Genomic DNA, 12,325 nt, shown 5'->3' with positions numbered 1-12,325 from the left:
CTACAAGCTTTACACCCCTTTACAGATTGTAGAGAGACCTACAAGCTTTACACCCCTTTACAGATCTGTAGAGAGACCTACAAGCTTTTACCCCTTTACAGATTGTAGAGAGACCTACAAGTGAGCACTTTTGATGAACTTTCCCGATAACTTTTTATCGGGGACAGTTTTATCTCTCTGAATCCTCATCTCATAGGAAGAGCGATATGTTACCTTGAGCTGTGTGAAGTGGGCGTCAGAGTCCACCGTGGCTTTAAGGCCTGTGTGGTCTCAGTTGATGGGCTTCTGTCAAACGGAAATCCTTCCACAGCCTCCCGTCTACACAAGAACACATCCCCCATAGAAAGGAATACAATGACTGGTTCAATTCAAGCAGTTTCATCAACACTATTTTACCACTGTCTACATTGTAACAAGTCTATGTTCTTCAGCAGTACAGACAGAGTACAGTATCTGATGACTGAGGAGCTACCCCTTCACTATCACAGCATGGCGTTATGGATTTCCTCTGTGTGGAGGACAAGGCACTGCTATAGCTCAGACTTTGAGAGTTGTCCTCTACATGTGTGTGTGGGTGTGTGCGTGTTGGTGTTGTGTGGCGAAAACAAATTGTGGTGTGTGTGTGTGTGTGTGTGTGTGTGTGTGTGTGTGTGTGTGTGTGTGTGTGTGTGTGTGCTGTGTACAAACAGGAGTTAACATAGTGTACAGTAGTCTCTCATTCAGACACCTATTAGGCTCTCTAGTCAGTCAGTCATGTATATGAGCCCATTATGTCACAGTTCACACCCTGACTGTCTGCTAATAATTGATCTTTCCCTTATGGTGTCTTACTGCCTGCCTCAAATCTACACACACCAGGATGGTTCATAGCTGGGTTACATACTGTTGCTAGCAGCTCCACATCTCTACCAGTAGCACCTCTTGTTATCACTAATCCTTCGGGATTCTGGCAATGAGGCCCTCTATCTACTTCCCCAGAGAATGCTAGCTGTACCCCGAAGACGTCCCAGTCTTTGTGCTAAGCTAGTTAGCATTGGCTCACCAAACGACCTCTGACGTCCTTCATACTGGACGCGCAGACATATAAAAAGGTTCATCTGAGTTCACCTGACTCTGGGGAAGTTGATTGAAGGGACACCAACATCCTGAAGTAACCCTTAAACATAAAGCCTGTGGAAACAGTCAGTGAGAGAGGGCTAACATCACGTCGTTGGAGGGGCGTGTCCGTTACTTTCTGAAGCCTGTAGGTAGTGCTGTGTCTGGATTCAGCGGCGCTCTGTGCACAGCATGTTGGTAACCCCTATCCCCTGCCGCCAGAGCCTTCTCCACCACCCAGGGACAGTGCAGCACCGTGAGGAGCCCTGCAGGATACAGGACACAAACACACTGCATTAGACAAGAGGGACTGACTGACACAGGGACAGTGGTAGTAGGCACACTGCTGGAGAATAGACGGGATCAGGCTTCAACATCAACATGGTAGTCACTCACATGATATTTACAGTACTGTAACACTGCTGCAGGGGATGTGCTTTCTAAATAGGTTGCGAAATGTATTGAGTCTAATTGACAATCTTCTAGCGTAGAGATTCAAATCAGATTCTAAAGAAAAGCTACAGAAAATGTCCTGAAGCAACACAGAACCACTCGCGACTGTTCCCTTTGCATATGGCTCGTCTGTCCCTGTGTTTATCACATTAACCAAAGGTCCAATGAAACTGTCATGAACTCAGTTAAAACACCATTTCTTAGTGTAGGAGACGAATTAGTCAAACGCTTAGACATGAACTAAACACCAACAACAACAAAAACACGCCTTTCTCTTCTCTTCCAATACACCGTATTGGATGAATGAACTGGATGGAGAGACGTGGAAACTCTGTCCTAGATTAGCTGTGCTCCCAGTGCCCTCCAAGCTTGAACTTCTTGCCACGTAAACTCTCAAAGCCCATCAGAGGAGCATGGCAGGATAATATCAGATTGGAGTAGATTAGCAGCGCTAACAAGCTCCTCCTCCCTGACACTGTTCACTGTCACCACAACATTACAGACCCTCGAATGACAAGTTCCTCAGCTGCAGTACTTGAGCACACGTCAAGACAACTCCTTTACCCTGGTGACAGGATTCTCACCAAGTCGTGGGTGTAATTGCATTAGATTTACACATTAAGACTATTAACAAGTTTGGCTGTCGCCATCCCTTTGAGGGTTTTGCGTGGCTGGGAATTATGACACTGACCAGTCGAGTCAAGTTTTCCTAGTTTCTTACATCCTCATTTGTAAGATTTACTCCACAGCACAATATCGCACTTGACAAAGTTGTTGAACGGTATCACTGGCTGAGATGTGAGATGTCTTATTTTGGGGCAAGGGGTGGACAGGGCACCCAGGCTACAGTGAGTGTACAAGAGCATGGTTTAACCCCAGAACCCTAGGCCCCAGATCCTTACACATATAGTATATGACTATATTTTCACCGTGAACGCGGGGCCATGGGCTCCATTGTGTTTTCCAGATTCGGATCATCGTTCAACTCAAGAAATGAGTTGAACCTTGTGAACCGGCTGCGGTCGGAGGACTAGCAAAGRCGCTGGCGGCACAATGACGCTTAGKGAGATTAGGAGCGGGTTCTAGTAACACAGACCCAGCTCTGCTCTGCACCAGCTCCAGCCTGTTAGACTGATCCAGCCTGACTGCTGGGTGACAGTAAGCCACGGCTATCTACCAAAGGTCAGGAGAACACACCTCACAGATCACAGGTCGTTGGGTGACGGAATGCGCCGGGCCTCTGGCTCAGACCAATAACGGGACAGGGGACAGCAGTCCCAACTACCCCCAACTCATCTTACTCTACTACAGGCTTAGAAAATGAGGACTAACGAGGAAACAAAACCCCACATTTTACTTCATTAGTTACAGATTCGGAATTCTGTAAACAGACACGTCAGATATGTTGTGTGCCACACCGTTGACAACCAAGAAACATACGTCTACCTATTGTAGTGTTCCTCGTGAGAAGAGACTGTCAAAGAGGCATACAAAYCCCATGTGGTAAGTAGCATGTCGGGACAAACACTTGCTAATCTAATYCTTTCTGGATGGCTGGTCAGCCCCACTGGGGGTTATAGGCTAGGGCWAAGAGAGGCTGAGGCTGGGGGAGGCCTCCTTGCAGCTGCTTACCTGGGGCTAATAAGGCCTCCTCGCATGCAGGAGCCCCAGGGGTTAGGAGCAACCCTTRAGGGACAGGGGGCACGTCCTGCAGACAGGGGACCGGCAGCAGACACCCTCTCTACACTACTCAGCTCAAATGAGTAAGTCAAAGGGCTTCCACAATAACATGCAAAATATACAATATAATGAATGTTTACTTTACATTTGGTTTTATAGCTTTTTTGTAGTGTTATGACACTCGATGATGACGACACAAATMGATCTTATTTTGTTGTCACTAAACAGGAATAGGTGACTCAGGGCATGACTAATATCATAGGTCTACTATCATCGTTCATTTCCAGTGAAATACCCTGCTGAAACAAAGTTTCATAGACAAGCTGGAGTACCTAACAGCTCTGTTGCGCTCAGCACCTTAGCACCGCTGATATTTATCAAGTCCGGCGCAGGATTCTACTTGATATGATGGCCTGCTTTCAGTCTGTGACAGTCTCAGAGAGATACCTTAAATGACAACCGGAGAACGAGGKAGATACACACCAACTGGCCATAGCACTGACCAGTGTTTCAATAGATATTTTAAATATATTATAGATGGTTAAAATATTTGAAGGTGGTATCGACTACATTTTCTTGAACGAACGTCTACGTAACATTTTATGATGTGGTATTCTTTTTTTTTTATCCCATTTGTTTTGCTCTGGCTTCCCTCCCATTCTAGATGAATCCTTTCATTTCAAAGGGAGTGACAGTTGATAATGRTATTATAGCTGTTCGAAGTTAATCCTATTTCTAATCTCCATGTTATCATAAATGCAGTTCGATGCGATATGGACCTGCAACTGTCTACTGTTTATCAAAACTCCATGTTGTAAATCTCCGAGAGGTATTACTTCCAGTCAGTGGCCATGTCATCATTAATCCCTGTCCAATTGGAGTCTTCCCCAGGGAGGGCTATCACCACGGATAAATGATTTCCCCTCGCTACCAAATTAGACGCAATCAAACCCGTGCAGGCGCATACATACATAAATCTGATCCAGCACACTGAAACAGCGACGCAACTTTTTCTAAAGTGTTTTTGAAATGTCAATTTCTCTGCACAAGAAGGTAGACTATAGCTGAATACTGAAAGAGTTTTTCAAGACCCAGACATGTGTAATTTGCCAAATACACTTTTCAATTACTCTCCCATGTGGGAGGGAGGGAGGGAGAGAGGCAGATGAGATGAGGCTGAGGATAGAGCCAGTGTAACGGGTCAGGGCAGCCCTGCCAGCCTGCAACAATGACAGAGCTCTGGGCTCCAGGCCCCCCCACAGCGCTCCCATCTGCAATCATTACAGTGACTACTGAGACATGAAAAGCCCCGCGCTCCTGCCGCGCACAACGCTGACATGTGCCCATCAGGCACCACGCACACTCACACCGCACGTTAGCGGGAGAGAAAAGAAGACCGAAAGATGTCATGTCCCACTCAACCAGAGTGCCCACCACAACACTCCTCCTCATAAGACATACTACGCATTCAGGGTTGTTATCAGATAGAAACAGTGTCTGTGCTCTTAGTGCAGCAGGTGTGATGGGGAGACGAGTGTCACTGGTCCATATGATAATTCAGAAGCAAAGAGCCCCGAATAAGAGGCTGGGAGTGGGGAAAGGGAAACGATAGAGGAGATTCACGCTGGGACCAGAACCTGAACCAGGGCTTACCGGTAGCGTTCGCCATACGACAGGCCAAACCCTCTGGTCAGTGTGGAGGTGACGGAGGCTGGCTACCACCCCACCCTGCTCATCAAACAAGCCGGTGGGGACGAGGCAGGGACCAGAGGGGCGGTAGCCCACCCCAGACCCCAGCCTTTGATGGATTATCTGCAGAAGCTGGGAAGACCACATGATTTATTACAGAGAAGAGTAATACTTTCAGAAATAACCTGTAGCTGTTTAGAGCTGTGAGGATGGTGACACTTGGAATAGAGAAACGAAACAGTGAGTGTCGCGGCGAAATGACAAGGAGGTGTGTTGTGCTTTAGAGGGCAGATGGTAGTGTAGGTTTTACACCAGTAGGGGGCGACAGAGGATTGACATTAGGGCTCTGACCTGTTTCTAAACCGAATACTAACTAATACACTGTCAAACTGATCTCTCACTCAACACAATCACTCAATCAAAGCTCRATTACCCAACTTTATACGCATTTTTTAGTAACAACCCATCTTTTGACAGAATGTAAAATATCTATGTCTAGATGAAATATTTTACATATAAAATAGGTGAGAAAGGGAACCGTGCATGGAAATATCTGTTTAGTGTTAATGGGTGTAGCAGGGAGGTACTCACCCAGTCCATCATGACTGTGTCGTCGTCCTCACAGCCTTTCTCCAGCTCGGTTCTGTTGATGAGCACCAGTGTGGCGTCCGTGTGCCTTCCCATTCTCAGCAAACAACAAATAAGAAAGTCAATTCATAAACAACAACTAATTTGCATTACCATAAGCTCATATCCTGCCCTCCTGCTAAAGACAGCCATTACAGCAAATAAAAAAAACTGATCTTAGGTGACGCGGGTCTTATTCACCCGGTACGCGCATACACACGTACTGTACACACACGTACACACACATGCACACACGCAGACACCCACAAACACTCCACTACATCTCTGCTAATCGATTCAGCCTTGCTCAACTAAAATAATTGCCCAAGCACCTGTCCATTAGGTCTGAGGGAGAGAGAGTGTCACACATTAGGCCTGGTGGGAGATGCGACAGGGCTAAGTTAGACACATCAAGACAGTGAGTTCTCGCTCAAAGTGCCGCTAATTGCAAGGTTGGAACCAAATGAAGCTGTACACGGAGGGACAGTTTCCCTAGGGAGCCAGAGGCAGGGTTCACCGCCCACGTTTTGCATCTTCCCATGTCCAGTGACAGAGAGAGGCGCTTGGCATGGACTAAGCTATATGTCAGGTTTCCCCAAATGGCAGCTGATTTATTTTTGTTTTTGGACATAAAACACCGTGAAAACACAAGCAAATCAGCTCCAAGTGATTTTCATTTAGGAAATCTTCCCACGCYTAATAAAGAGATATATGTGATCGTATACGAATGTAAGCAAGGTTTTACATTATTGTGTTTTAGTAAAAAATTATATCTGTTGGGGCTTCTTGCGGTCAATTTGCAGTCTACAAATGATTGGGAATGATGTTCCGGTCCAGTGACCATCCGCTCCAGAAACAAATTGGCCTGCGGCTGAATGATCCTTGCTTTTATGTGCTCCCCACTGCCGACCCAGCTGGCTGCGCTGAGGGCCCTGGGTAGCCCGGAGGGGTGAGAGAGGACTGGGGAGGGGCTCCCTGTCAGGGCCAGGGTGGCAAGGCTAAGGTGCATGGACGGTAGGAGACACTGGATAAATCCATCCCCCAGATTAACACTACTGTTTCTTTGTCACCCGGGCTCACAATGTAACTGACTAGACGTGACCTTGGTTCTCTGAGGAGTCGGGGAGGATTATGGGTGTTTGAGAGGCCCCCGGGAGCTGGGAGGTGACACAATGATACACAACACAGTTGGCAGTGAAGTGGCCGGGGCTATTTTCACCCAGTCATATTGTCAGTGATAACGCATGAGTCAGATTCACTAGCACTGCGCTTGAAGCCACCTTCCCATTGACAAAACAGACATCCTCGATAGAAAACAACAGCAACATCAACAAGAGAACTACATTCATTGCAGGGCTGATACCTAAATAAAACTGTGAACCCCGTTCAAGGTGCCAATACTGTTCTTCCTCTGAGGCCGTTGACGCTGTTGGAGTGTGTCTCTCTCTGCTGGGCTACTGGTTGCTGCCAGCGGTATTATTACGTCCCATGATGCTCCCCGGTGCAGCTGAGCCCGGCTTTGAGGTGGGCACCACCGCCGAGTCGACACAGGCCCCCCATGCCCTGTCCACAGGGGCTGACACAGCAAAGTGTTTGAAGACAGTGTGGGGGAACAGTGGGAGAACGCGGCCKCAGGAAAATGGCAGTGCGCAGCGTGAGTGCAGTGCTGTTGTCCAATATGTTCCCCTTGATTTATAGTCCAGCTTCATCACAACACAACAGTGAAAGACTACTTCACTTTGAGTCACTGCTGGCTCTGCTGACTGGGCCTGACATCTACTGCCAGGAGTACAGGATAATGGAAGCTCTTGATCCATTTTAAGAGTGTAGTAGGCAACGTGAGTGTTTGATTAAAAAGTAAAAGGTTCGAGATTGGTCTTCCTTTGTAAACCAGAGAAAAACGGAGAGGTGTTCTTTGATAACTATTGATAGAAACACCAAGGTGGTGACGGATCTGTTTTCAGCTATCGACGAGGTAAAGGCATAGTGGTAATTGTGTGAATGTGTGTTGGTGGGGGTCCTCTCACCTTTAGTTGCAGGCCCTGGGGTAGAGGAGGGCCATGGGACAGTGGCCATATAGGGCTGGCTGGGTGTCCTTTGTGTGAGGCCGGAAAGCAGGCAGGGAGAGCTGGGCCTGGCACTTCTTCATAGTGACTCTCAGCTCCTTAGCCTGGCTCAGCACCTACCAGGGGATACAGAGGATGAGGAGAAGCACACCTCTCATACCTATTAGTCGTCCCACAGCACACAACAGACTGTGAGAGGCTTTCATAGTTACAAAGGTAGTGTATGTGTGTGTGTTCATGCGAATGAGCTTGCATGTGTGTATGTGTATGCGTTTGATGCTCCCTTCCCATTGCAGTCAATGGGAAGGGATGATGATAAAGCTGCAACGGGTATACTGGTGAAGGACTTAGACAGACAGATAGACAGACATCTCTCTCTCCTTCCTATCTCTCTCTTCCTCCTCTTTATCCCCCTCCTCTTCTCTTAGCCCTCCCCCTTCTTTCACCCCCTCCCCCTCTCTCTCCCTCCTTCGCACTCTCCCACCCTCTCTCGCTCCTCTCTCTCTAGCCGCTCCCTCCTCTCTCCTTCACCCTCTCCCTCCCTCACTATCCCCTTCTCTCCCTCCCTCCCCCCCCTCCATTATCTCTCCCACCTTATTTCTCTCTCCCCCTCCTTGCATCTCTCTCTCTCTCCCTCCTCCACAGACAGGATGTGGAATAGAGAATGAAGCACCATGTTGAGGATGAATTAAGCCATTTCCTGTTGCCACAGTAAGCTGAACCTCAACACAGGACAGCATCCGTATAAGGTCACGATGGGTGGTGTGGAAGGACGGTTAGCTAGCTCAGTTGCAGTCCATAGTTATGTGAGGGCTGTAGGTAATGATTTTATATGGAAGAAAGGCCTTGTTCTCTGTGGGACCAAGTTTTCACTGTGAAGGGTTAATTTCACATGCTCAGGTGTAGGCTTGCGTTCARCGGGAGCGTCTGTTGAACGCTCTCATATGTGAATTTTGTTTGTAGCCTCAACCGTTCTGCTGATGTCACTCAAAAGCCCATTAACTCCAGGTCAGGCTTCAATTGAGGACTACAATACCTTCCTGCCATATAGTGGGGGGAGGGGCACATTCATTAATTGTTAATTGGATTAAGATGAGGTTTTTCTCTAGGGTTGAGGCCCGAACTCTAACCCTAGGTTCATATCCACTCCTGGCTCAACCTTAACCATAACCCTAATCCTACTTTCATATCCACACACAGCTCAATTTTAACTCTAACCCAGCTTAATGTCCACATCCCAGCTCAACTCTAAACCTAGGGTTGAGCTGGGATGAAGATGGCACCAGAGAGGATGGCAGCTGTCTTATCGGCTCTTAGTTAACCAACCATGCTATTTTGTTTGTTTTTTAGCGTTGTTTTGTTCATACTGTTGCTGCTACCGTCTCTTATGKCAGAAAAGATCTTCTGGACATCAGAACTGTGATTACTCACCTTAGATTAGACAAAGAGTTTATCTTCAATGAATTGGACGGGAGGGACTCCTACAGACAGCCGACTAGGCCCAGATCCCTGGGACTCGCTGGAGAAGGAAACTGAGATTTTGCGGAAAAAGATCAGGGTGCCTTGTGAGGATGAGGCGACGAGTGGCTAATCTGCCTTTGCCTTCCATCCTGCTAGCTAATGTTCAATCGCTGGAAAATAAATGGGACGAACTGAAAGCAAGTTTATCCTACCAACGGGACATTAAAAATGGTAATATCTTATGTTTCACAGAGTCGTGGCTGAACGACGACATTAGGAACATACAGCTGGCGGGTTATACACTCTATTGGCAGGATAGAACAGCAGCCTCTGGTAAGACACGGGGCGGGGGCCTATGCATTTATGTAAACAACAGCTGGTGCATGATATCTAAGGAAGTCTCAAGGTTTTGCTCGCCTGAGGTAGAGTATATCATGATAAGCTGTAGAACACACTACCTACCTAGTGAGTTTTCATCTGTATTTTTCGTACATACCACCACAGACCGATGCTGGCACTAAAACCGCACTCAATGAGCTGTATACCGCCATAAGCAAACAGGAAAATGCTCATCCAGAGGCGGCGATCCTAGTGGCCAGGGACTTCAACGCAGAGAAACTTAAATCAGTTTTACCTAACTTCTATCAGCATGTTAAATGTGCAACCAGAGGGAAAATAATTCTAGACCACCTTTACTCCACACACAGAGACGCGTACAAAGCTCTCCCTCGCCCTGCATTTGGCAAATCTGACCATAATTCTATCCTCCTGATTCCTGCTTACAAGCAAAAAGGAAAGCAGGAAGTACCAGTGACTCGTTCAATACTGAACTGGTCAGATGAAGCAGATGCTAAGCTACAGGACTGTTTTGCTAGCACAGACTGGAATATGTTCCCGGGATTCTTCCGATGGCATTGAGGACAACACCACATCAGTCACTGGCTTTATCAATAAGTGCATCGAGGACGTCGTCCCCACAGTGACTGTACTTTCATATCCCAACCAGAAGCCATGGATTACAGGCAACATTCACACTGAGCTAAAGGGTAGAGCTGCCGCTTTCAAGGAGTGGGACTCTAACCCGGAAGCTTATAAGAAATCCCGCTATGCCCTCTGACGAACCATCAAACAGGCAAAGCGTCAATACAGGACTAGGATCGAATCGCATTACACTGGCTCCGGCGCTTGTCGGATGTGGCAGGGCTTGCAAACTATTACAGACTACAAAGGGAACCACAGCTGAGACCTGCCCAGTGACACGAGCCTACCAGACAAGCTAAATAACTTCCATACTCACTTCGAGGCAAGTAACACTMAAACATGCATGAGAGCATCAGCTGTTCCGGATGACTGTGTGACCACGCTCTCCGCAGCCGATGTGAGTAAGACCTTTAAACAAATCAACATTCACAAGGCCGCAGGGCCAGACGGATTACCAGGACGTGTACTCCGAGCATGCGCTGACCAACTGGCAAGTGTCTTCACTGACAATTTCAACCTCTCCCTGTCTGAGTCTGTAATACCAACATGTTTCAAGCAGACCACCATCTATTCCCAAGAACACTAAGGTAGCCTGCCTAAATGGCTACCGACCTGTAGCACTCACGTCTGTTGCCATGAAATGCTTTGAAAGGCTGGTCATGGCTCAAATCAACACCATTATCCCAGACACCCTAGACCCACTCCAATTTGCATACCGCACCAACAGATCCACAGATGATGCAATCTCTCTATCTGCACTCCACACTGCCCTTTCACACCTGGACAAAAGGAACACCTATGTGAGACTGCTATTCATTGACTACAGCTCAGCGTTCAACACCATAGTGCCCTCAAATCAAATCAAATCAAAAACACATTTTATTGGTCAAATACACATGTTTAGCAGATGTTAATGCCTGTGTAGRGAAATGCTTGTGCTTCTAGTTCCGACTGTGCAGTAATATCTAACAAGTAATATGACAATTTCACAACAACTACCTTATACACACAAGTGTAAAGGGATGAAGAATATGTACATATAAATATATGGATGAGCGATGGCTGAACGGCATAGGCAAGATGCAGTAGATGGTATAGAGTACAGTACATACATATGAGATGAGTAATGTAGGGTATGTATGTAAACATTATATAAAGTGACATTGTTTAAAGTGACTAGTGATACATGTATTATATCCAATTTTTAATTATTAAAGTGCCTAGAGATTTGAGTCAGAATGTTGGCAGCAGCCACTCAATGTTAGTGATGGCTGTTTAACAGTCTGATGGCCCTGATGGCCAGAAGCTGTTTTTCAGTCTCTCGGTCTCAGCTTTGATGCACCTGTACTGACCTCGTTTTCTGGATGATAGCGGTTTGTCAGTTTGTCCATGCTATGTACACTGAGGAACTTAAAACGTTCCACCTTCTCCACTACTGTCCCGTCGATGTGGATAGGGGGGTGCTCCCTCTGCTGTTTCCTGAAGTCCATGATCATCTCTTTTGTTTTGTTGACGTTGAGTGTGAGGTTATTTTCCTGACACCACACTCCGAGGGTGGAAATGTTGTTTCCTACACTCACCATCTGGGGGCGGCCCGTCAGAAAGTCCAGGACCCAGTTGCACAGGGCGGGGTCGAGACCCAGGGTCTCGAGCTTAATGACGAGTTTGGAGGGTACTATGGTGTTAAATGTTGAGCTGTAATCGATGAACAGCATTCTTACATAGTGTTGGAATCGGCTAAACTTTGAACACCGAGATATGAAATAAATGATAGGAAAGAAGCATAGAATCAGAGGAGTAAAAGAGACTGGGTTTTATGTTAGAAGTTAAGGGTTCTCTGAAGAAAGACAGAAGGCTTTGGAATGTGTTGGGTGGACGACAGGAGAGCAACGTGTTGATATAGGGGAGACAGATGGACACCTGTGGATTAGGTGAAGGAGGGGTTGAGGTCAGGAGGTGAGTACAGATTCCCTTAATAAGCGAGTAATAAGGGTTTGGTATCCTGTTACCCTTTTCCTGTTGAACCATAAAATGTAAGGATTGGAGAGAAGGAGGAGTGTCTTAAGTGGGATGTATATAACTGTGACGGTGAGAAATGTTTTGCTGTCTGAATTACAGCTGTACAGAACCTTTGGGAAGAATTAAACTCCTCCCTTATTTACTCTGAAAAATAAGAACCTAACAATAGGTATTCCTCTTTTCCAGATAACTTACAAACAAAGCATGTGTGTTTAGTGAGTCCGCCAGATCAGAGGCAGCAGGGATGTCCAAGG

General features: G+C 46.8%; 1 long non-coding RNA gene across 2 annotated transcripts in view; it reads right to left on the bottom strand.

Annotated features, from left to right (window-relative positions):
- LOC111952484 (uncharacterized) overlaps window positions 1-1,361 on the bottom strand; it is a 7,508-nt gene extending 6,147 nt beyond the window's left edge. The window contains exons 1-2 of one of the 2 annotated variants that reach the window (XR_002875742.2): window positions 1,043-1,361; window positions 214-318 (exon numbers count right to left, since the gene is read on the bottom strand). This is a non-coding gene — a long non-coding RNA (uncharacterized lncRNA). The remainder of the gene's footprint in view (window positions 1-213; window positions 319-1,042) is intronic. The other variant, XR_011474095.1, reaches the window with a different exon arrangement.
- Between the last annotated feature and the right edge of the window lie 10,964 nt (window positions 1,362-12,325).

The sequence above is a fragment of the Salvelinus sp. IW2-2015 genome, linkage group LG26 (assembly GCF_002910315.2).
Source record: "Salvelinus sp. IW2-2015 linkage group LG26, ASM291031v2, whole genome shotgun sequence".
NCBI lineage: Eukaryota > Metazoa > Chordata > Actinopteri > Salmoniformes > Salmonidae > Salvelinus > Salvelinus sp. IW2-2015.
Note: the sequence above shows the minus strand (reverse complement) of the source record. Positions and strands in the feature narration are given on the sequence as shown.